The sequence below is a fragment of the Choloepus didactylus genome, chromosome 16 (genome assembly GCF_015220235.1).
Source record: "Choloepus didactylus isolate mChoDid1 chromosome 16, mChoDid1.pri, whole genome shotgun sequence".
Taxonomy (NCBI): Eukaryota; Metazoa; Chordata; class Mammalia; order Pilosa; family Megalonychidae; genus Choloepus; species Choloepus didactylus.
The window spans coordinates 19,520,844-19,546,983 of NC_051322.1; the positions used below are offsets into that span (position 1 = coordinate 19,520,844).

Sequence of the window (26,140 nt, forward strand, 5' to 3'; positions counted from 1 at the left end):
TTGCCTTTCCAGCTTTTAGGCACTGTACTGTTACCAGGTTACACATTTAATATCAGTATTTCATAATAAAAAATTTTGCTACTTAACATTATATTGGTTTATATAACTTTCTCTTTTTTTTTTTTTCTCTTGGTGAAGTCAAGACTAGTTCCAATATTTGTGGTAAATTGGTAACACATATCTAATGGGTGCCTGGAAAGTAAGCTGCCATTTCAGGTAAGGCTACACAAATAAAATGAAAGAAAGTGAACTGTCCCTTACTTAGTGACTTTCCATTTCTTATCTCCTCCCCTCCCATAACTCCAAAAGTTTTTTTGGTTCTTTTGGGATCTGGAAACAGGAAGACCAAGTGAACCTGTACACATTTAAATGTTTACTATTCGGATTCTGAGTCAGACTAAAGAAGCAGTGTGAGCTAGAAAGGAGAATAAGGGAAATTACGAGAAAAAAGGCATATATATTCCACGTCACAACTGTAAGTAATAAAGGTGGACATTAATTATAGAACTCTGAAACAATGCACTCTGATAGAATTTCTTTTAAAAAATTCATGTAAAGGTATTATATAAAATTAGGAAAAGAAGGAAATAAAATTTACCCCTAATTCTGACATGTCTATATTTTATTTTGGTGTCTAAAATTCCATTTCCTTTTGTGTTTGTGTGCATGTGCGTGTTTATAGTGGGGTTGTAATGCAGTCTTGCTTTGTAAATTGATCTTTTCCACACCATCTTACTTTTACAAGTTTAGTCCAAATGCCAGAGAAACACTTTTGATGTAGTTACTAAAAAGAAAAATTGCCTTTAGTCCTCTATACCATGCAATTGAGGCACCTGAAACCTGCCCTTGTTCACACAGATCCTGAATAACATGACAATAGTGTTACTAGTTAAATGGGAACCCTGCTGGGGACCCTGTAATGTCTGTCTATTGTTTCTATCTAGTTTTTAAAAAATTGTCTCCTTTTCTAATTCTTGCATGGTTATTGTAATCCAGGCAACGACGAGAAGCTGAATTTCTCTAGGTATCACTCTCCAGTGTATTTCCCAGCATATTTTCCACCCTTGTCCTTGTTTCCAACTGTCTCTAAATAACTAGAGCACTTTGCTGGATTTGCACAGTTTGCTATATATTCATTTTATGTATGCATGTCCTCAAGAGAAGATCTTTAAATACTCTATTCATAGAGAAGTTATATTTTCTATGTATTTGATCTACCCCAGATTACCTCGCAGTACCAGAAAATAAGTGACTCTTTTTCAGTGATAGCCACATACAATTTTTCAGAAAATCTGATGCCTGGAATCTACCCCTGGCTGATTGAATCTGAAATTCTAAGGGTGATGTCAGGGCACCAGTACGATTCTAATATGCAGCCAAGTTGAGAACCACTGATAGAAACTTTGGGCTCAGGCAGCTGTTCCTAGTGTCCTCGTGGCTTTCTCCTCTAGATTGACCCATTCAAATTTTGTCTTTTCTTCTCTTATTCAGAGATCTGACCCTGGTCAAATATCTAAACCTTCCTTCTAAGGTACACAATTGTTTTGCTATCCTAGCAATGCTCTATTGATCTTGAAATTCTCACCCACTCTCCCTGGCATTTCTACTGCTTAGTCCTGATTTGGCACTGATAATAGGAGCAGAATCTACTTTCCTCCATGGCTGAGATAGGATACATACTAGGTGGACAAAAGCAATTGGTTTTAAAGAGATGAATTTCACACACGTGCACAAAACTCAATACCAGAAGCAATCTTTCCTGGTGTCCTCTCCATCAGCATCTCATCCCTTAAAAGATGCATATTCAAATAATGAGGCCCTCATATTTTATACCAATTTATGCTTTCCCTCAAACAAGGTCTTCAAAAATACTCTGCTGTATTCTATGTCCCATTTTCTTTTAAACAAACACAATGTATTAATCATGGTCCTCTGTTGTACAGAATTCCACCTGGAGCTGTCATTCACCCTGAATCAACTGAAAATACTTGAGAGCCTTCTCTTGTGCTCTTTCCTCTCCCCCAACAATTTCATACATAATCCATGGGTAATTCTACAGTACATTTTTACAACTGAATGTATCCCTGATCAGGAAGTAGCAATCATAGAATAATGAATGTAATCATATTAAGGAGGACTTTGTTGTTCCATCAGAGCATGCCCATTGGAATCTGCACCTGTTCCAAATCCAGAAATCCTTTCAAGTTGTCAAATATCAATTGTCAATAACTTCCAATGGCACTCTACTGAAAACAGAGTTAATGTGGTTTCCTTGGAAAGTTATCTGAAGTGGCTTGTCCACAGTTCTTCTAAATTTTTATGGGGGAAAATCATACACACTATACCATAGAAACAGAAAAAAAAAAAAATGGAGTTTTTCTGATATCCAGGGATCCAACTCTGGTCAAATTCCTCAAGCTTTCTTCTAGAGCACACATTTGTTTTGCCCATCTGACTCATGCTGTATCATCTGCTCCTTTTCTAGCCTAGGGAACAATTATTCTTTTGGGGAAGGACTGCTCAAAAGAATAACTTGGATATATTTTTCTGTCTTCCTGAATTATTTAATCTAAATATGCTGAGATGGTTGAAATTTGGAATCCTCATAGAACCTGAAATGTTCAAATGAGAGTGGGTGTGGATATTTAATAGCTTTCATTTGGCATTGTCAATAGAATTTAAAAATTATATAATACAAGATTATCCCCAAAGAATAAGTTAGTTTCTTGTCCTATAATGAAGTTACTTCTTTCATGTCAAAATGTAAGACATTTCCTATAAAAACTTGATAAAATAAATTTTCATTCTATTCAATGCGAGGAAGATTGTTCAATTGCTTTTGAAATGTCTCTAAATCCCATTTACTCTGTGGTCAATGGCACATTACCTTTTAATCCCATAAACATGTAACTTTTATGTCTCATTCACCTGATATTAACATTGATTATTAAGAAGTGAGAGTTAAAATTTGTAAAATTGTTGACTGTCAGATAAACAACAAGTTGGTGTATAAAACAACATCCTGGGAATTCCAGAGAAAATACCTGCTCACAGCCTCATTTTTTCACACTCTGACTGATCCTTTCCCCTCTTTTGCCCTCACACATCTTCCTTGATAAAAGCTGCTGTTGCCAGTTAATTGGAACTCTCCATAGAGGAGAAGCACAAGGGTGAAGAGCGGAATGAGAACCAGGCTGATGGTGAGCAATCAGGATCCTGTATAATTAAATGATGCTTGGCTGGCTTCAGCTGAGAGCTTTTGAATGATTTTGATGGACATCAGAGGTCCTTGATGAGATCTCAGTCGGCCATGATATTATCCTTAAAGGAAGCCTTCTGTGATTCTGGAGAAATACCGTTTCAGAGATCAGATTGAGTTGCAACTAAGATCATTTTTATTAGCAGTCAGTTTGAATGTTCTCTTTAGATGACACATCTGGAGTTCTTGGACATGAGATTGCCAGTCTCACATGGCCTCAGGCACTTTATAGTTTCCTCCACTGATTCCTGAGTTTAAGGGATCAGAAATCAGCTTTTATGAGATTCTTAAGATTTAGTAATAAGTCATTGGATGCTTACAATGAGCCAATGATTGTTCTAGGGCCTGGGGGTTCTAAAAATAAGTGGAAACATTACTACCCCCAAGTAGTTCATTCTATATTGGTAATAAACCAACACCCATAAAGCAAACAAAACAATTATGGAAAAGGTTGGAAATGGAAATTGTTCTCTAGCCGTGTAAACTGGTTGTCATCAATTCTTTATGGAAGACTGTGCTTATCAGAGACCTCAGCCCACTTGCCTTTCATCAGAGCAAAAATTCTGCCCAAATTTGCTACAATGCAAAAATTTGCTACAATGCAAAAGAGATCTTTGGAAGCAGATTATTCTAGTCTTATGCTAGAGATACTTTTGATCATTTTCATGTGTAATTTCCTTACTCTATCGCAAGTATAACAGACTTCCTTTCCTTCATAATACATCAGTTTCCCCACCTTTGAAGAGCAGTGAAGGTTGTTTATATGTCCACAGCAAAAAAGACCTCAGTGCAAATACTTTGAGAAGCCCCTGGGTCTAGACCACATAATTGGCCTCCAAATTCTTCCTTGTGTTATTGGTAGAAAACATTCAGTATTGGAATATTCCTATTCTTTTTTGAATCCTAATTACTTGGGTTTTTAAAAAATGATTTTGGTTTAACAATCCCAATGAATGATACATTTGATATATTCTTTTCTGTCTAGTTTGATAACATTTTTCTTGTGCTTTTTGTTTGTTGGTTAGTTTTTGTTAAAGGAATCATTAAGATTGCCTGTTTTCATATTTGTTTTATACTTCATGGATTTTGAAGTGCATTTATTTACTCAGCATTTTGTAACTTGAATAGTTTCACAAAATGAATATTTTTTGGTAATTTGTAATGAGTTCTTCCAAATGTTACCTTTCACTTGGTATTTCTAATAAATATGTAAAGGTAAAAGAAATAATTTTTCTGTATTATATAAAATCATAGTTTTATAAAATAAAATCATCTATTTTTTCTTAAAGAAAAAAATGGCAGGCATCTGATATTTGTCTGCTGGTCTGTCTACTGACCTTATATATGCTTTGAAAAACACCTTTCCCCATTCTTTTATCATAACATGCAGATCCCCTTAAAAATTACCTCCTATGCAATTGTTATAATTTTGAATATTTTTGCTGGCATTTATTACACTTTAATGAACAATTATTATAATAAAGCTTAACAAAAAAGGAATGTTTAAACTACAGAGCCCCTGCTTTATATGTATTATATATAATGTATATATACATACTAATATAATAGTTATTTAAATGAATATATATATAGTTGATGGTTGGTTTATTTTAATAAATTTGGCATAGAAAAAAAAACATCTTTACAGAGTAGTATATGCAGATTCATCTCACTCTTTTTTAATAGCTGAATAGTATTTCATTGTACCAATATATTATGTAATACTAATTTGATTTCCTCTTGATTCTAATTTTTCAGTAGTAATGTAATTGTTCATATGCAAGAATTTCTATGGACTATAAAGGGTTGCCAGATGAAAACGTATTTTCAATTAGGAGTGTTGCCTAGTGCCCAACCAAATTTTTATGCCAATTTGCACTTCCCCTAATTATATTTGAAAATGCCTGTTTCCCCACTGGAATGTCAGCTCTTAAAGGGTAGAGCCTTATCTGTATTTTCACCATTATTTTTCAATGGATCACTTGTCCACTGAAACCTCTTCAGAGACTTCTCATTGCCCTACACACCCTGTTCCATTCTCATCCCTCCACCTCAGCTGTCCTAGCTCCCTTTGGCCCCAGTACTCCAACTACATTGACTTTTCCTTCAGATTCTCAAACACACTTGGCTCCTTCTCACTTAATACTTCTGTTCATGTTGTGGGTTTTGCTTGAAAAGTACTAGCCCTCCCCTTTTCCTCCCTAATTTCTACTCATCCTTCTGAGTTCAGATAAAATGTTAATTTTTCAAAGGAAACGTCTCCTGCCCTGACAAGATGAGTTCTAATACTTTTACCTCTTATAGAAACCATAATATCTGCTTTATAGCAATTTCACTATTTTATATATACAACTTGTCATGTAATTCTTTTTTTATTGTCTGTCTCTTCTGCTAGAACGTAAGCTCCACAAGGGCAGGGACCCTATTTGTCCCATCCACAAGGAATCCCCCAGTCCTCAGCAAACCATGTGCTCCGTAAATATTCGTTGAATAAATGCCCATATCCCTAGTGCCTAGCAAAATACCTAGCACTTATTAAACAGCCATTAAATTGTTACTGAGCAGAATAATGATTCTTCACAATTCTTCCCAGTGCTAGATATTTTATATTTAAAAAATCCTACCAACCAAATAAAAACACACACACACATATTTTGCTATTTTATTTTCACTTTAATTACAGTGAGGATGAACTAATTTTCATGTTTATTGCCCATATTAATTTCTTCAGTGTATTCCCTATCCTTGTTCTTTGCCCATCTTTCTGTTGGGATAAAGATCATGGCATTTTCTCTACCACAGATGAAAATCTGAAGCCTGGTCTAGCTGGTAGTTTAGGCTACTGCATCTCTGCTGCTACCCATAGCAACTCAGGTCGGACAAATACCCTCCCAGTCACACCCCTATTGAAAAAATTACAAATGCTGCTTTGAAATAGTGCTTGATGGCTTTCCAAGAAACAGCTCATTTACTTTTACTCTTATCTTCTCTCACTAGCACTCAGGAACAATACCTTTTCATATGTTCTCCATAACAATTTTCAATATCTGAAAATTTGCTAGTTATTGCTTTGTTCGCCTGTTTATTACTTGCATATTCTCTTTTCATGCCCCCACCCCAGTCCCAATAAGAAGGAAGCGTTTTAAAGACAGGGACTCCATTTTTAAACCTGGACCATAGTAGGTGCTCAATAATTATCCATTGAGAGACTGACGGGCCGGCCTGCCTAGAGAGTACCCCAAGTGTTCAGCACCATATATATCACCCATATCTTCTAACACTGACTGTTCTCGATCTTCTTCTGTGTTCCCTGATCTTCTCCATTGAGGTGGGTTCTCCCTAAGATGGTTCTCTGGTTTCTGGGCAACACAGGTCGATTCTGAGCTTGGGGGGCATTAGAGGAGTGTGGGGATGACCGTGTCTCCCCGGGTATTGCCTGCTCAGGCTCTGGACCAGGCTGCTTGCCCGGCCCCACCCCATTTCAGCTGCCTAACCTTGGACAAGCTGTTTAATCCAGTGCCTCCATTCCCTCAGCCACTAAACAGGGCTAACAGCAGTGCCTGCCTCAGGTAGTTAGTGCGAGGATTAATAGAGGTAATCTATGTAAAGCACCCCAGGCAGTGCCTGACGCATAGTAAGTGCTTGATAGATGTGGTTATTATTGTATTAGTCTGGGTCCCCAGCTGGAGTTATGAGGCTGTCTCCCTCCCTTTGCGGTTAGCCAGGAATCTGCATATATAAAGGTGGCAGCTGGGGCAGATATGGCTTGTTTTCAGATGATTGCCCAGGAATTATTTTTTTTCTAAAGCCCTTTTATGTAAACTGGCAAACAGGTTTAATTCTAATTTTTTTCTTCTAAACATGCCTGGATGGGAGAAGATAGTATCCTATTTCATAGAAAAGTCTGAGGCACAGAAGGTTAAATAACTTGCTGAAGGACATAACAAATGAGTTGTAACTGGGAAACAGACATTCTATGACTTCTAGGCCACTGCTCCAGAGGAGGCTCATTCTATTTAGATATTATATTCATACTTAATATTATAGGTCCAAACGACCCTGACCCATCTCTAATTTCTTGTCTCATAGCCGTATGCAGATGGTGTATATATATATAAGGAAGGTTAAAGTCAAATGTTGCATCATGGACAGAATGACTACAAAATTGAAACATGGCCCTTTATAGCACTCCACTTTTATTTGAGGCTTATTCATTCTCTTTATTCACATGAAAACACCATTTATTTGCTTTGTGGTGAAGATATGTCCTAGTTTGAAATTATTTCTGTCAATTGCGAAATAAAGTTATCAACTATATAAAATAAAAAAAGATCACCTTGGCAACTTCGAAAGTAATAAAGGATGCTATTATAAGAGGTAATTTTTTACACTAGCAGCAATTTATAATAAAACATTAAATCCATATTTATTGCATGGGAAAAAAATAAATTGGAGCGCTTTTGTACCCACTACTTTATAGCCACATACCATATGAGAGGAGAAAGCTGTACTGCATAATGGAAACTCACAAATAGGGAAATATTTCCTTGAGGTGTTTTAGTGACTGAACCTAAGATAAGCTTCTTTGGTAAAAATAAAAATTACATATTGGTGTTTCATGAATCAAAGCTTGGAGTGGAGGTGCAGGAAGATGGCATTGGAGGTTTTATGCGGTGCTGTGGAGAGGAATTAATCGAGGCGGGGATGGGAAGAAGGGTCAGACCAGAGCACGCGGCTGTGGAACCAATGCAAGGAAGTGGAGAAGCAGGTGTGAGAAGAAGCAAGAGGAACGCATCTAACAGCAGCCGGAGAAGTGACCTCAGCCTCACAAACAGCAGTGAAGACCAACAGATGAGCAAAGTGAAAATGGGTGACAGTGTTGATCCACAAGAAGGGAGCATTCCGGGTACCAGCACCACCCCTGAGAGGGCCAGAGGGGCAGCTCAAAGCTCCCTGGAGGCAGATACACAGCAAGCAGAGGCTGGAGTAGATCAGCACTCCAGCTGCAAGCCTGGGGCACAGCAGGGGCAGTGTGACAGCACAGCCAGCAGCCTCGAGGACTGTAAGGGCACAGGAGGTAGGACCTCGGGCATCTCTAGATTCTGGAGGAAGAAGGAGAAAATATCAAACTGAAAAAAAAATCAGGTCCAACTTGTAACATAAAACACCCCAGGCTAGTAAAGCCTTGGGCCATTTCAGTGATAACACACGTAATACTTCTGTTAAGGAGAATACCACAATGTTCTGTGGTTTACTGAGGACCTATTCTATGTCAAACATGGTATTAGAAACTTTATCTTATGACCTCATGTAATTCCTACAAAATCCCTCTTAGGAAACATTATTATGCCCATTATAGAGATGAGGAAACTGAGTTCCAAAATCATTAATGTAATCCCTCAAGGTCACCCACTGGAAGTGTCAAGATTCCAGGTAGGGCTCATTAACTTTCCACCTCCACCTTCCATGCTGTCATGTAGGAGATCCCCTACCCCAGAAGATTATAATCTAGATGTGATCATTAAAGCGATGCAACCAATTTGAAAAGACAACATTTTGTGGAATACATACAGTTAATTTGCCTCAAATATTTTTTTTTACTGAGAAAGTAAGCACTGTTTTGCTTGTAATTTTCTTTCTCCAGGGCTGGCAGTTGCTTGGCCAATTCCTCCTACAACATGGGTAGGTGTTGTCAGTTAAGAAACTTTGTAGCTAGTAAAATAAAACCTAAGTAACTGGCATGGGTTTCAATAGGAAATAGACTTGTTTGTTCAGGTAACTGAATAGTCATTGGGTAGATCTGGAGCTTCAGGAATCTTTTGATTCAGAGACTTTATTCATGTCATCAGAGATCGCAGCTCTTCCCCTCTGCACATCTCCCAGCTGTCTTCCTTCCTGCTACCTTTATGGGTGCAAAACGGTTGGTGCAGTTCCAGGCCTCACATTCTTGACACTCAGGAGGATCTAAAGTTTCTTTGACTGATCCTTTCCAACAAGAGTACCAAGTTTCACTGTGACTGGACAGGCAAAGGGCTGCACCTCACCTTGAACACATCCTTCTGGAAAGCAGAATGTGGTTTTCTGGTTGGCCTAATATGGGGCAATGCGACTCATCACTAAAACTGGAGCAGGGCTCCCCTCAGCTATGAGCACTGAGAGGCAGGAGTGTGGGGTTCCCCTAGATGGGAATTAGTCTCTAGGACAGAGAACATCTAGATGCTGGGCAGAAAATCATCAAACATCTCTATAGAGGAACAAGACAGCAGAGCTGGGTGGTAGAAATTGGAGCCGCAAAGTCAGAACCCAGGGTTTTACGTGGACCCAGTGTATGTACCCCAGAGCACACTCTAATGTTTCAAAGAGGTTGATGGGATGTATTTATTTTATATTTGTGGAAAATAAAAATCTCCCATTCTTCAACGTTTTTTTTACCTTAATGGAGTATTTGAACATGATGAATAAATCAAACAACCCAAGATTACAATGAAAAGCAGACATCTCCCTCTCCTTCAGCATCACTCCTTGTCCCCCAAATCTCTATTCCTCTTCCCCAAGGTAAACACCATAATAGTTTTTTTCCCTGTGCCATTCCAAAAACAAAAATGCATGTTACATGTGCTTTTTTTCCTCCCAAATTTCCATAATAGGAAAAGAAGAAACATCCCTCGACTCATTCTAGGAGGCTAATACAACCGTTATCCCAAAACAGAAAAAAAGAGATTACAAGAAAGCAAAAGCTCAGGTCCATTTCACTTATTAATGTACATATGCCAAAAATCATTTTAAAAATGCACACTGAATGCAGATATGTGTAAAAAGGGAAAATATGCCATGAATAATTGGGCTTATCCCAGGTCCACAAGAATTAAATTAGGTTATTCTTCAGATTAACACATTAAAAGAAAAAAATCATATTATCTCAGATGGAAAGACATCTGATAAACTAAAATACCCATTCAACACAAAACTTAGTAAATTAGAAATAGATTTCCCCTAGTCTGATAAATGCTATCCATAGTAAACATGAGAAAAAAATTTCCCTAAATGGAGAAATGTTAAAAAGCATTTCCTTTAAAACAAGGAATGAGATAGAGTGCCTTGTCACCACTTCTTGGCTATTATACCATGTTTATTCCTGCAGATGAATCTAGGTTTTAGTCTTCTAAGCTAAAGTATGCCTTCTCCCACCTCCCTCGTCACCCTGCCCCCAGTCCACAAACAACTGCTGGTAATTTAAACTTGCATTTCATTGAATTTGAGGGTAATCTGGGTAGAATTTATCTTTTTTACTATATTGTCTTCTTGTTAAAAACACTGCATGTATTCTCATTTACTCAAGGATTATCCCATATTATTCAGTAGATAGTACTGAAGTAGATTGGAGAAAACTAAAGGTGCATATTGTAATCCCTAGATTGACCAACCAATTACACACACACACACAATCTCAGAATATAAAGCTAAAAAAATAAAAAAATAATTAAATGGTTAACTAAGAATATTTGTTTAACACAAAAGAAGGCAATACAAGAAGAACAGAGTGGAAAAGGACAGGCAATATATAGAAAACAAACAGCAAAACTGCAGACAAGTCTAACATTATAAATACTTGCATTAAATGTGAATGTGAATGGCAGAGATCAAAAGGCTGAGATTGTCACACTGGGTAAACAAGCAAGATAAAACTACATGTTGTTTACAAGAGAAACAATTTAGATTGAAAGCTAGAAATAGGTTTATCGCAAAAGGATAGATGATATACCATGCGAACAGTAACCTTAAGATAGCTGGGCTGGCTAAGAACATTCTAGGAATATTACTAGAAACAAAGAGGAATATCTCCTAATGATAAAATAGTCAATATATCAAAAGATAAAATAGTCCCCAAAATACACTAAGCAAAAACTAAAAGAATTGAAGGAAGAAATAGACAACTAAACAATTAAAAGATTATACTTGGAGATCTCATTACTTCTCTCTCAGTAATTGATAGACCATAACACGGAAATAAAAAATGTAAATAACACTATCAACAAAGTTGAACTAATTGTCATATATATATATATATATATATATATAAAATTCCCTCCAATAACAAGAGTAAATGTTATTTTCAAGCACACTTGGAACATTCGTGAGGACAGACTATGTTCAATGCAATAGAACAAGACCCAATTAATTCAAACTATTTGAAATCATACAAAGCATGTTCTCCAGCTACAATGAAATTAAATTAGCAGTCAATAAGAGAAAGAACTATGGGAAGTCCTCAATAATTAAAAATGAAGTTTACAGATTTCTAAGTAAACCATAGGTCAAAGAAGAAATGACAAAGGAAATTAGAAAATATTTTGTCCTGAACAAAAATGAAAACAAAACATAAACAAATTTATAGGGTACAACTAAAGCAGCATTTAGAAATAAATCTTTAGCTTTAAAACCTTATATTAGTATGTAAAGAAAGATCTCAAATAAATAAATAATATAAGCTTCGACCACCTCAAGAAGTTCAAAAAAAAAAGACGGAGAAAAAAAACGAAATAAAGTCCAATGTAACTAGAGGGAAGGAAATAATATAGACCAGAGCAACATGAAAATCAATTACCATAATACATACTATTTACATGAAGGAAAAAAAAACCCTCAAAGGATGCAGACAAAGCATTTGACAAAATTTAACATCCCTTAGTGATTAACAACTCTCCACAAACTAGAAATAGAAGAGAACTGCCTTAATATAATAAAGGGAATCTATAAAATGTTTGTAGATAATATTACATTTAATGGCAAAAGACTGAATGCTTTTCCCCTAAGAATAAGAATAAGGCAAGGCTGTTTGCTATCACTGCTTTCATATATTAAATATTGTACTGGAAGTTGTAGTCAGTGCAATATGGCAAGGAAAAAAAACAAAGGCATCCATATTGGGAAAGAATAAATAAAATTGTATTTTTTCACAAATGATGTGATTGTATTTCTAGAAAATCCTAAGAAATCAGCAAAAAAATTAAAAAAACTACTAGGATTAATAGGTGAGTTTAGCAAGGAGAAAGCATACAAGATCAATATTTAAAAAACCATTATCTTTCTATATACTAGCAGCAAATGAAATTAAGATAACAATTCCATTCATAATATTAAAAAATAAAATATTTAAGGAATAAATTTAATGAAAATATTTATATTAGAAAGTATTCTATTGCTGACTGAAATTAAAGAAAATTTAAATAAATGGACACATATACCATGTCCATGGATTAGAAAATGGAATATTATGGTGGCAATTCTCTCCAAATTTATTTACAGATTCAACACCATGCCTATCAAAATCCCAACAGGATTTTATAGCAATTGCCAAGTGAGGTCTAAAATTTATACTGAAATGTAAAGTTCTTAGAAGAGACAAAAACCATTTTGAAGAGGAAGAACAAAGTTGGAGGACTTATGCTATCTGACTTCAAAACTAACTATAAAGCTACAGTAATCAAGATAATGCAGCACTGGCATAAGGACAGGTATTAAATCAATGCAACAGAATAAGAAAGTCCAGAAGTAAATTGACGCAATTATCATCAATCGATTTCTGACAAAGGTACAAAGGAAATTCTATTGGAAAAAAGACAGTCTTTTCAACAAATGGTGCTGGAAAAATTAGATATCTAAGTGAAAAAAATATAACTTACAACCTTAGACCAAACACAAAAATTACCCTGAAATATATCAGAGACCTAAATCTAAGTGCTAAAACTATGAAACTTTTAGAAGATGTAGGAAAAAATATTTATCATGGTGGATTAGGCAAGGATTTCTTTGATATGACACAAATAACACCATTCATAAAAGAAAAAAATGGCAAAATGGACTTCATCATAATTAAAAACTTTTGTTATTCAAAAGTCAGCCTTAAGAAAATGAAAAGAAAGATCATAGTCAAGGAGAAAATATTCTAAAATATATATAGAGAAAGAGAATATATAAAGAACTCTACAACTAAATAATAAGAACAAATACCACCCAATTAAAAATTGGCAAAATATTTATTACATCACAGATGATATATGGATGTCAAATAAATTCATGAAAAAATGCTAAGCATAAATTGCCATTAAGGAGATGCAGCTTAAAACCATTACACACTATTTGGAATGGTCAATATCATAAAGACCAACAAGTGTTGGTGAGACTGTGTGCAAACCAGAACCTGCATTTTTTGCTGATGGTAATATAAACTAGCACAGCTACTTTGGAATGCAGTTGGCAATCTCTTTAAAAACCTAAATCAGCATGTACAATAAGATCCAGAAATTTCACTCCTAGGTATCTAAGAGAAATGAAAGCATGTCCTCCCCAAACTTGTAAGAGAATGTTTATGGAAGCATTTTCCAGAATAGACTCTAACTGGAAACAATTCAAAATTCATCTACCAGAAAGTGGATAAACAAAATGTAGTATACAATAAAAGGAAACAAATTATTGATAAACATAACAGGGATGAACCTCAGCAACATAATAATTTTAACTGAAATAATCCAAATACACAAAAAACTGAAAACTGTATGATTCCATTTATATGAAATCTCTAGTGTAGGAAAAACTATGGACAGAAAGAAAATCAGTGATTTCCTGGAGCTGAGAGATTGACTTCTGTGGGTGAATGAAATGTTCTAAAATCGGGTAGTGGTGATTCTTGCCCAACTATATTCATTTACTAAAACTCACCAAACTGTACTCAAAATAGGGTGAATTCAATGGTTTGTAAATTACATCAGTTATCTGATAAAAAACAAAAACAAAAACAAAACTCCACTGTTTTCCATTGTCCTTACAATAAAAATTCAAACTCTTTGCAGTGGACTTCAAGATACACATAGTTCCGATGCTGCTAGTCCTGAAGTGTCTTTGTCACTGAGTAAACTCCAACTTTGGTCTTTCTGCTGTTTCTAGAATTCACTAAATTCTTTCTGAGAGCCTTTTTCCTTGCTCTGTGCTTGCCCTCTGTTTAAGCACTCTTCCCATGGATCTTCAAATGGCTTCTCCGTCACACCATCTTCATGTCAACTTGGATATCAGTACCTTTCAGAAGCTTTTCTCGACAACTCAAACTAAAGTAGCACCTCTGTGATTTGCACCACATCCTCCTGGTTTATGATATTTCATCAGTTACCTCTGAAATTATATTGTCTATGTATTTATTTGCTTGTTTATTATTTGTCTTCCTTATTTAGAATGTAAACACCACAAGAGCAGGCACCTTGCCCATCCTAGTCACTCATGTATCCACAGCATGGCACACAGTAGCCAGTCAATAAATATTTTTGAAATGATTGAATGATTTAGTGGATGTCTTAATTCTAATAAATTTTATTTTTCTGCCTGGAGATCTGGGGGTGATGATGATGATTATTATTTTGGGCATGTCATCTACCAACAATTAGGATAGGAAAGTAGAGTTCTGCCTGTTGCACTTATTTCAAATCTTCAAGTACTAGACCTACCGGCTAGGTAAGCACTGCATTCTCCATAGCCATGTGCAGTTGTATTAGCTTCCTATTGCTGCTGGAATGAATTACCACAAACTTAGTGGCTAACAACAACAAAAATATATTGTCTTACAGTTATGGAGGTTAGAAGGCTCAAAGAGGTCTCACTGGGCTAAAATCAAGGTGTTGGCAGAGCTGTGTTCCTTCTTGAGGATCTAGGAGAGAATCCATTTTCTTGCTTTTTCCAGCTTCTAGAGGCCATCTGCATTCTTTGACTTTTGGTCACTTCCTACATCTCCAAAGCCAGCAATCGCTGGTCAAGTATTTGCCACATCACATCCTCATGATACTGACTCTTCTGTCTACCTCTTCCACTTGTAAGGACCCTCGTGATTTGCATTGGTCCCACCCAGAGAATCCAGGAGAAGTGATTAGCAACGTTGATGCCATCTTCAACTTTTATTCCCCCTTGTCACATAACATAACAAATTCACATTGGGAAATGGTCACCTTTGGGGGGCTATTATTCTGCATACCACAACAATTGCTTTACTTGTCACTTTTAAGGCAGCTTTTTAGACAACTAATGACCCTTACATAAATAGCTACTTGCAATAGTAGAGATCATGCTATGTCTTCTGTTGCTTACTAATATTGAAATAAAGATGGCCATTCCCTGTTAGTTCTTTAGCTTTCTGGTATGAGTTTATATTAATTGTAATACACAAAACAGATTCCACATTAATGTTTTAAAATGTCCAAGCATGGCAGCTCCTTAACTTCATTAAAGCCAACAAAGTAGCTCAAAATATTAAAGAAATTGATAGATTCAGTTATATTCACTGTCTTGGCCTCATTTGTTTCATTGGTCCCACAGTCAGAGAGCAACTTTTATGCAGATATGTAAGTTTCACTAACATGTGCTCAGATCAAAGGCAAATGGAGGAAAGATTGCGAATACAAAACAAGTATTCAATTTAACTGGCATTCAAGAAAAGTGGATAAAAAACAAAATGATTTTTAGATTTTTTATTGAATTTTTGAGAAAATGGAATTATATTTATACTTATAAAGACTTTGGGGAAAATGAATAACCATTAGAAATTACATTCTTTCTACCTATATGATTGGAATATTTCAAGACATTCATCAATTATTGCTGGAGACAAAGTCAAGTATATATATCATTTTAAATCACACAGTATAAATAAATAATTTTTATTAGCTTTTGCAATTTTCTGTCCTGGGTATCCCCACCTCCACCCCCAACAGCTTTCTATGTTCTCATATAAGTGATAAACCTTGACTTAAAAGTTTCTTTGGTATTTCAGTAGATTTTACTGAAATTACATTTTAATCATTTGTAATGATCTATATTTAACAAGTAGTAAAAAATATAGACATGGTAATCTTTATCTTAGTAGCTACAGATGGCTGATCTCAGCCTCTACCAGCTTTTACAAATTCTAGTCATAGGTAGGTAGAAATGACCTTTTACAGCCCCTTCTTGTCTTGTTAATCTCCATGAATCCACATTATATATGTGTGTTTTCATGTAGGAGGCTCAATTTTTCAAAAAGCTTTATGGAACACCGTCTTCAGAACCAAACAGAAGTGTAGTTTATTTTAATTGTCTTCCATTTGAAAATCAAATCCAGAATAGGATATTGTGAGACCTGGATATTTATACAACATAACCCCTATTTCTCTCATGCTCCATTATTTATGTTCTCTGTACTACCATCACTAGTTAATTAACTCTCTATTTCCTTGGTAACCAGGTGAGTGTTATACCAGTCCCATTTCACTGGTGGGCACTTTGAGAAAATGAATCTGTGAACAGTTTGCCTATACACGTTCTGCATATAGATTCTGTAGAATGCTACGCAAGGGAAAATAAAATGTGAGACAGAGTTTCCCTGATGAGATAAGAGATATGAGGAAATGTTTTAACCAGTGATTTGAACCTAGTTTGTTGAATTTAATTGAATGAACCTGGGTTACCAAGGCAAATATTCTAAGGTCTATGGAGGATATAGAGATAAATATGATGTAGTTCTATTGCTCAGAGTTTAAAATCGAGAGAGGCAGGTAGATTTGTAACTAAAATGCAGCGGGAATGTTATAAGAGGGAAGGGAAGAAGAGATTGATTTCAGTTTTGATTTCATTTTGGAGGCTGGTTGTGAATTTTGAGTAATGCTTTTCAAGTTTCAGACATTTATTAATCAGTGTAAACCCAAACAATACACACAAACATGACTTCGTGGATGGCTTCTGGGACACCATCATTCTAGGCATCTTTCAAGGGAAATTTTTCATTTAGAAGTCTGGGCCTTCTTTCTCCAGTTTGCTGAAAACCACATTCATTGAGTAGAACTTGTATTGCTCATTCGGACCCAGTTGTACCAGGTTCTGGGGTCCCAAATGACATCTGGATTGAAAATCGCCAGACACAAGATATATGGTGCTCTCCGATACCTCCAGCTCCAAGAAATATGAAGATGAGGATCAAGCTCTGGCGCTTCTTGGCCTGACTGCAGATCTGGCAGAGTATGTGTGTGGCAGAGGCCCTGGGTCCAGAAAGAGCCAAATACAAAGCTGCGAAGCCTAGGACCTAGCTGATTCTGCACTGAGATTGTGTGGGCATCTAAACCTTGAGTATTTTTTTTTAACTTTTTATTTTTAAATAATCATAGCCTTACAAGAGGTTGCAAAAATAGTATGGAGAGGCCCATGTACACATCTCCCAGCTTTCCCCAATGGTACCATCTTACATAACTACAATATATTATTGAATCAGGAAATTGACATTGGTACAATACAATTAATTAGACTACAGATTTTATTGAGTAGTTTTTTAACATGCAGAAATGGAGGTGGGGGTGGGGAGAAAGGAATTCCAGGTTAAGGAAATAGCATTTGGTTGAGGACAAGTCATGAGGGAATTTGTATTATTCAAGAAATCTACTAAAAGGGACTTTAACAAATGGGCCAAAACTTCCACTTCACAAATGAGCTAATGAAACCCTGAGAGATTAGATAACTTGCTTATTTCATTTTCTTTCCTTGATTAGGAAGAGATTTGAGGTACAATTATATATCATATACCTAAACCCTGGTCTCCAGACTCTTAGTCCAGCTATATTCCTCCTAAACTACTTTTTGATTGATGGAATAAACAACTATTTTTTTTCGTAACCTCTATTAAGATCCCACTCCATGCACATGTTACCTTCTGATTCCCTAAAGCCTAGTGCAGTATCTGAAAGACAATAGATGCTTAATAAATATTTATTGAATAAATGAACCAATGAGTTTCTTTTTAGCCTCCAGAAATCAGAGGAGCTGCAGATCAACTGAGAATAACAAGAGGATAAATCACACCCACAATTAGCCAACTGCCATGGAAATTCATTATTAAATGTCAATTTGCAGTTGGGCAAAATGACAGCTGCAAGAAGGACGTTCTGCAGAGAAACACATTTTATATGAATTATGATGAATTAAAAATGTACACAGGTAATTACCCCTATTTCTTCTACTCTGTGCAGTAAATCTATAAATAAAAGGTATGAGTATCCAACCTGCAGAACAACATATTCTCCTTATCTGTATTTGAACACATGCATCAGACATCCCTTCATAGGAATCATCATGGTTTTTAGCTTAATTCTGAGCTTAAAAACAGAATCATTACGGAAATGCTGCCTTTCTTATTGAACAGTCTATAGGATAGCTGGTTGCCAAATTAAGCTGCACACAGCACTTGTTAACTTAATTAGCAACCTAACGGCCCATCCGTAGCCTGACAAAATGCATGGTGCGTTGGTGGGAAATTGCAGTGAAACCAGATTCACTTCAAAAGTAGCACAATCTAGTAGATGTTTATTCTCCCTTTTGGGCTAGAGGAAAACCCGATTGCCTGAGAAAATCTTCCACTTCCTACTGAACCCAAAACAGCATTTCTGGGAGCCAGCACTTTATAGGGTTAGGAAACATACATTTTTCTAAGGCTGCAAGCAAGAGAACTTCCAAAGGACTGATGGATATACTTCTGCCTCCGTTAATAGCACAGAAAGCAAGCTAATTAATTAGAGGACACACTGAATGAACTCCATTTATCACCAAAGGGGCCAAGTGATAAGCAAATTATTTAAGAGCTTACTGAAGGCAGGAATCAGGAAGGCAGTTGCCAAGGATTCAACCTGCTGTGTTGTGAGTACCGGGAGATCAGCAGCAGTTTCAAGGGCCTCTTGCTGGAGGGAAACCTGGGAATCTTACATAACGGGGGGTCTGTGTAGGCTGACTCGCATCACGTCTAAAGTTCTTGGTGGGTGTCTCTCTCCTCTTTAGAATCGACTGATGTCTCTCTGTCTCAGGTATAAACCTGCTGAAATAGTCTTCCTGTTTCTGATATCTGAAAAACAGAGGCTCAGGTCTAATATACTGGCATGAAATGGTCATGGGTTTACTTCTGACATAATCTGGCATCTCAAAATACAGAATTATCTGTCTTCAGGCTGCTCTCTGCTTTGAATAAAACACTGAACTGTGAGAGAGAGAGGAAGGGAGAGGAGAGGCCCAAGAGCTAGAAGCAATGAGGGCCATTGTACTCTTGATTGTTTACTGAGAATATATGTTTGATATAGCTTAGAGAATTATTTAACATGTAATAATTGCTGATTTCTGTGACTATAACACATATATGTATTTTTTTCTACCATAGATTAACCTCTTGGCATGCCCCCTTGGTCTCTGGCATGTAGAAGAAAAGCAACATTACATAAGATAAAATGTGTTTTCCTGACAGGTCACTCGTTCCCATCTTCTTCCTTATTTCCTTTGTCTGAGCCTCCCTTTCTCTCACAACCTATCATGTCACTGCATTTTACCAGGGCCTTGGAAGCCCACATTGATTCTTCTCTTACAAAAAAGCACTGACCTGGCTGCAGTACATTTTGCACCACCAAATACACTGGGAAGGGCTTGTAGCTGGAGGGCATCTCCGTTGTCAGTAGTTTACCCCAGACCAATTCCAGGATTTTTTGTGAGCTTTAGTCTATCCATGAAAGTCAGCCACTTGTCTTAGAAGTCATGTTAGCTGTTATCAAACTAAAATTAAATTCGCTTAAAAATTTGGGGAGTTATTTTATGGTGTCTGCTTTGGGGTAGGGCAGGTAAAATTTCATGTAAATATTAGGAACTTATCATTTCAAACATTTTATAATAGTTTTTCATTTTCCCTTTGGACGCACACCATATCAAGTTAATATCTTCTGTAGATTTAACAAATTGCTGTCAAGTTTTGTTTTGTTTTGTTTTGTTTTTACCTATTCCAATTATTAAGCTTATTTATTTTTTTTTTAGCTTCACACTCACCCATCTATGCTCTGCTTTGCCTTGCCGTTCTGGTTTGCTAATGCTGCTGTTATGCAAAATACCAGAAATGGATTGGCTTTTATAAAGGGGGTTTATTTGGCTACAAATCTATGATCTGAAGGCCATGAAAATGTCCAAATTAAGGCATCTACACAAGTATACCTTCACTGAAGGAAGGCCAATGGTGTCTGGGAAACCTGTTAGTTGGGAAGGCACGTGGCTGGCTTCTGCTTACTCCTAAGTTGTGTTTCAAAATGGCATTCCCCAAAATGTCAGCATCAGCTTTCAACTGCCATCTTCAAAATGTTGTCTCTCAGCTGCAGCAGTGAGCTCCTTCTGTCTGAGCTCTTATAGGGCTCTAGTGAGTTAATTAAGACCCACGCTGAATAAGGCAAGGCCACACCTCCAAGGAAATAGTCTAATCAGAGTTATCACCTACAGTTGGGTGGGTCATGTCTCCATGAAAACAACCCAATCCAAACTTTCCAACCTAATCAAGACTAAATACATCTGCCCCCACAAGATTACATCAAAGAACATGGTGTTTTGGGGGACATAATACATCCAAACCAGCACACTTGCTCTGGCCGGGACTCTGTAAACTGCACTTCTGCTCTGTAGTCGGCTCTGTCTATAGGGGGTGCTAGAGGGAGAGGACAAGGCTGGAATATGGAGAAGGGACTTATCCATCCTGTCTACTTCCTGTCTTACTCCTTTACCCTGACATGAGCTCTTCAGAGAAGCAATTAATTCCAGTTTGGAATTTATAGAATACTTGAAGAACTGGCCTTTACTGCCCTGCTCAGAGACATCAGCACCAGCAGCCAGTGCTCCCTGAAAGTTCTCATTTTCAAAGCCCCTCTCCAAGATGTCTCAGCTGTAGGAGGGTGGCTGCTTCCTGAAGGTGCAGCCTCCAACGTGTTGGTATTTTTTGTTCCTGTTTTGCTTTTTCAGTTAATATAGTTGTTTTAGTTTGCTAAAGTTGCCGAATTACAATATACCAGGTCTGGGTTGGCTTTTATAATGAGGATTTATTGGTGTACAAGTTTAAAGTTCTGAGGCTGTGAAAATGTCCAAATCAAGGCATCAACAAGAGCATACCTTCTCCCTGAAGACCAGGTACTGGCGATCCTCAGCTCCTCTGTCAAATGGCCAGGCACACGGTGACATCAGCTGGTTCTCTCCCTTCTCTCTTGGGTTTCTTTGCTTCCAGCTTCTGGCTTCAGTGGCTTCCTCTCTGTGTCTGGTTTTGCTCTGTTTTCTGTGTGTCCTCTCTCAGCTTCTCTGGCTTTTCTCTGTGAACTTCTCTGTGTTTCTCTCTTTCAGTTTCTCTGTCTTTTCTCTCTTGGCTTCTCTCTGAGCTTCTCTGAATTCCATCTCTTATAAAAGATGCCAGTAAGGATTAAGACCCACCTGGAGCACACCTCAGCTGAAACAACCGAATCAAAAGGTCTCACCCACAATAGGTCTACGCCCACAGGAATGGATTGGCTTTAAAAACAGGCTCTTTTCTGGGGTACATAACAGCCTCAAACCATCACAATAATTAACTATTTTTTTATGCCTACTTAATTCTGTTACAGTTTTTGTCTTCTGACTGGACTATGACTGATGCAGACTCATTATTCATTTATTCTGGCACATCCATTCCTGGGTCACTTCTTCAAGCCAGTCCTAGAAAATACTTCAAATTGTTTTCCATCCTGGTTTTCTGATCTCACAACAAAAAGGCCTAAGCAATTGCTCTAATGGGTTTTGGTAAATGCTTCATGAATACATGTCATGCGGCTCAGTCCTTCAAAAGAAAAGGACACCCTTCCTGTACCATCAAAGCGCTGAAGCCACACTTCTAAAGGAAAACTCTCCATGTTGGGGGGCATTTCCACACATTCTGTGCTTGGTTATCTTTTGTACAAACTCATTAAATTATAGGACTTGTCAGAAAAATCAAGAAATCATTTAGTTAATTTGCTTGCTTCAGGCAGGACTAGATCTCAATACTTGTGTAATTTTGTTTTTCCGTCAAAGCTATACACTAGACATTCATAAAGTGGGTAGATGACAGATTTCTCTAATCTAGACATAAGAGGTTATAATACCTTGATAAGAAATATCTCATCTGTATGGATGATTTTTACCCCAAGATAGATATGTTAAAAAAAAAACACTATATATATATATAATTTCCTTCTTTGAGTTAATACAAATATTCTTTTGTTTGGATCAAATATCAAAATATTAAAATATTTGAAAGAAAAAAACTAAAAATTAATCTTAAAATCTCTGTCATTACTTAGAATAAACAATTTAAACTTTGCTTAGCATTTTAAAATATATATATGTGTTGTATTTATAAATCTTACAGTAATTTGAAGTAGCATCAGTGTAAGGATGTTACAACTTAGAAATACAAAATGCAAAGCATGAATTTTTCTATAATTGATTACATTTTGTTTTCAAGCACACATACAGGTGGTTGTCAAAAACCATTTAATCTTTTCAATTAAAACACCTCAGTGCCTTCTCCTTTAGTAGTCTTTTTTTTTTGGGTAATAACACAGAAGGTAACCCATTTCTTAAGGAACCTCCTTTCCTCCTCTTTCTTCCCAAGATGCTGCCTGAGTGTATGCGGAAGTTAAAATTATGACATGGTGTGGGGAGGGGATGGCCGTGTATCTGATCCTCATACTAGCATCTGGTTGAAATCCCATTCCTTCTGATTTCTGGCCATCGGCCTCTGTCCTCATTGAGTCTGCTGTGATGCAGCTATGCAGCTTGGCTTGTTTGCTCAATGTGTGCCCTGCACTGTTATTGCTGAACTGGCCTGAACTTTGGTATGTGATTTAGCAAATAATACAATTTCTAATTCGTAATCTTAAAGAGCACATGGCTCTCTGGTTAGCCTTCTTTATGTTTAGCTTTTCTCTGCTACCTACCTAAGGCCATGCCATGCCCTTCCTTGCTCAATCCCTCAGATCCTGTAATCAGCCTATGAATTGTGTACTCAAATGTAAGACATAATTCAGGGTTTCTAACTATGTGATAAGGCCTGGAGGTTTTTCACTTAATATAGGGACTTGCCACAAACACAGAAGTCTTATATATCCAAGGCTTTGCCAAAAAGAGACCTGACTATGCCCTAACACAGGTGTCACATCAGCCCTGCCAACATCATTGCCTCTTATGAGGTTCCCACACATGACGAGCTTTGATCTAGCTCAGGCCACTTCCAGTCCACTGTTCCTTCAGAAATGTCATATTCTCCTTGCATTCTGGGAATTCAAAGTCAGCAGAACTCAAATTATTTTGCTCATATACCCCCTAAAATCATTTCAAAAATCTATTCACTATTCACGCATCTTTAGTTTAGTTTTATCATAAGTTTCAATAGTTGCAAAGGATATAATTTTAGCAGGTTGTAAATACTGACATTTAAAAATAGAACTGCTACATCACATTTTCAAATGTAACGTATCCAATGTAATCTGAATTCATGATGATTTGCTATTCACTGTGATGGTAAATTTTACGTGTAGCTCAGCTAAGTTATGGCATCCAGTTGTTTGGTCAAACACAAGCCTACATGTTGCTGTGGAGGTATTCTGAAGATGCGATAGCACCTGCAATCAGTTGACTTTAAGTAAAGGAGATTACCCTCAATAATGTGGGTGGGCCTCTTCCAATCAGCTGAAGGCCAAAACAGAAAAGAGCTGAGGTTCTCAAGACCACAGCATCAGCTCCTTTCTGAGTTTCCAGCCTGCTGGCCTCCTTTCAAGATTTTGGACCCAGGATTTCAACATCAACTCCTACCCTGGAATTCAGAGTCCTTCAGATTTTGGATTTCTCAGCCCCCCCAATCACATGAGCTAGTTCCTTAGAGTACACATATACATATATCTATCCTGTTGGTTCTGTTTTCTCTGGAGAACCCTGACTGATATATCCACCATCATGCATATTAAAAACATTGGACAAGCTCTTCTTTAAAATTAACAAATTCTTTCTTGATCTCTTTTCGCCCAGGTTCATATTTGTACTTCATTTTCCCTACAAAATTCCCTATTAGTCTCATAATGGTATATTTGAACCCCTGAAATTGTTTAGTTACCACCCTGCGGTACATTTCAAACATGGCCCCAGAGTTTCATCAATGCTTTGTTATGTAACTTCGTATTACCTTCCCATTTTGACTCTGGGATTGATTGTGTGACATGCTTCGGCCAACGTGACATTAGTAAATGTGATGTAAGCAGAGGCCTGCAAGGCTCTTGAGTGATCCAGTATGGCCTCTCCTGTGCTTCTGCCAAGGTTAGTCTACTAGAGGATGAAAGACACCTGAAGCTGCATGGCCCCAGTCACCCCAGGCTGGATCCTGGATCAGCCAACACAGGCATGTGAGCCAGACATGCCAAGATAAGCAGAGCCCCAAATGAGTGAACAAACACATGCTTTTTGTTGGAGGTCATGGAGATTTCTTGTTGTCTATTATGTAGCATAAGTGTAGAAAAATCTAGCTGATATGCTGTACTATCCTTTTATACAAAATTACAGAATTTGAATACTTCTGGTTTCTGTGACTATAAGCCCTAAATATTTTTAAAAAAAAGTTTTTCTTCATGTTTATCAATCCCCTCATTAGGACCAATATATTATAAAATTTGATTCATATTTTTAAATAAATAGGCAAAATTTTATTGAAATTCATCCCCTAATGAGAGATGAAGATTTTTTCCAATTATTTCAAGGATTCATGGATATTACATATTATGGAAGGAAAAATGACTAATCATCAATTCTGTTCAATTTTTAAATTTTTTAGTGCTGTAAGAGCTCAGAAAACTTGCAAAATGGGAATTAGAGTGGCTTTATTATAACAATTCCATTTAATTGTTTGATGTCTTCCCTGGGTATATGCCAATCTTCACATAGTGGTCTATAATCAAAAGTATTTTTAATGATTTAACAGTTGACAACTCTATAGGTTCTGCCTGGATTTTAGAACATGAAGAAAGGATAAGCACTTGGTTTTCAAAAGAATTTTTTATACCCTGTTATTAAAAGCATTCATTTTCTGAACAGGAATATCAATAATATGAATTGTCTCTTTCTTTTTGACCCATACATTTTTATAACTGGGTCAATGCACCAAAGAATATGTTCTTTTGTAAAATGGAAGGAGTATGATGAAAAGAGATAAAGGGAGAACTGGAGAGCTCTCTGGAAATCAAATTTTGGAAAGAGTACATTTGGAGTTTGAGCATCTAGAAATTGATTTTGCTTGAAATCAACCTTCACAAACTATTACCCATGGAAAATACTGGTGTACTCTCATGGGTAAGCACACCACTGTTTTTTAGATCATGTTCTTACACAAAACCAGAATGGTGCGGCTGTTTTCAGGCTTACCCACTGTGATAGTTTGAAGCTATTATGCATCCCAGAAAAGATCATGTTCTTAAAGCTAATACATTCCTGTGGGTGTAGACCTATTGTGGGTGGGACTTTTTGATTGATTAGGTTAATTCAGTTGAGGCATGCTCAGGTGGGCCTTAATCCTCTTACTGGAGTCTTTTATAAGAGGATGAAAGACAGAGAGAAACAGCCAGAAGCTGAGAGATAAGAATACACACAGAAGCTCAGAAAGAAAACTATACATGGAGAAGACAGAAGCTGAAAGCAATGAAACCCAGGAAAGAAGAGAGAGACCAGTAGACTTGCCATGTGCCTTGCCATGTGACAGAGGAGTCCCAGATCGCCAGCAGCCTGTCTTCAGAATTCAGATATTGTCTGATGATGCCTTGATTTGGACATTTCACACTTCAGAACTGTAAGTGTGTAAGTTAATAAATCCCCATTGTAAAAGCCAACACATTTCTGGTATATTGCACTTCATCAACTTTAGCAAACTAAAACACCCACCCAGCACCTGATTTGGCCATTCCTCCTCTTCTATTTCCATAGTATCTTGGATGTAATGCTTCAAATTTAGGACATCTCTGAAAGGCTTACAGTCCTCTGAGG

At 36.9% G+C, this 26,140-nt stretch overlaps 1 pseudogene; it reads right to left on the reverse strand.

The window, feature by feature from the left end:
* Nucleotides 1-17,059: 17,059 nt before the first annotated feature.
* Nucleotides 17,060-19,053, reverse strand: LOC119511239 (annotated as a pseudogene).
* Between the last annotated feature and the right edge of the window lie 7,087 nt (nucleotides 19,054-26,140).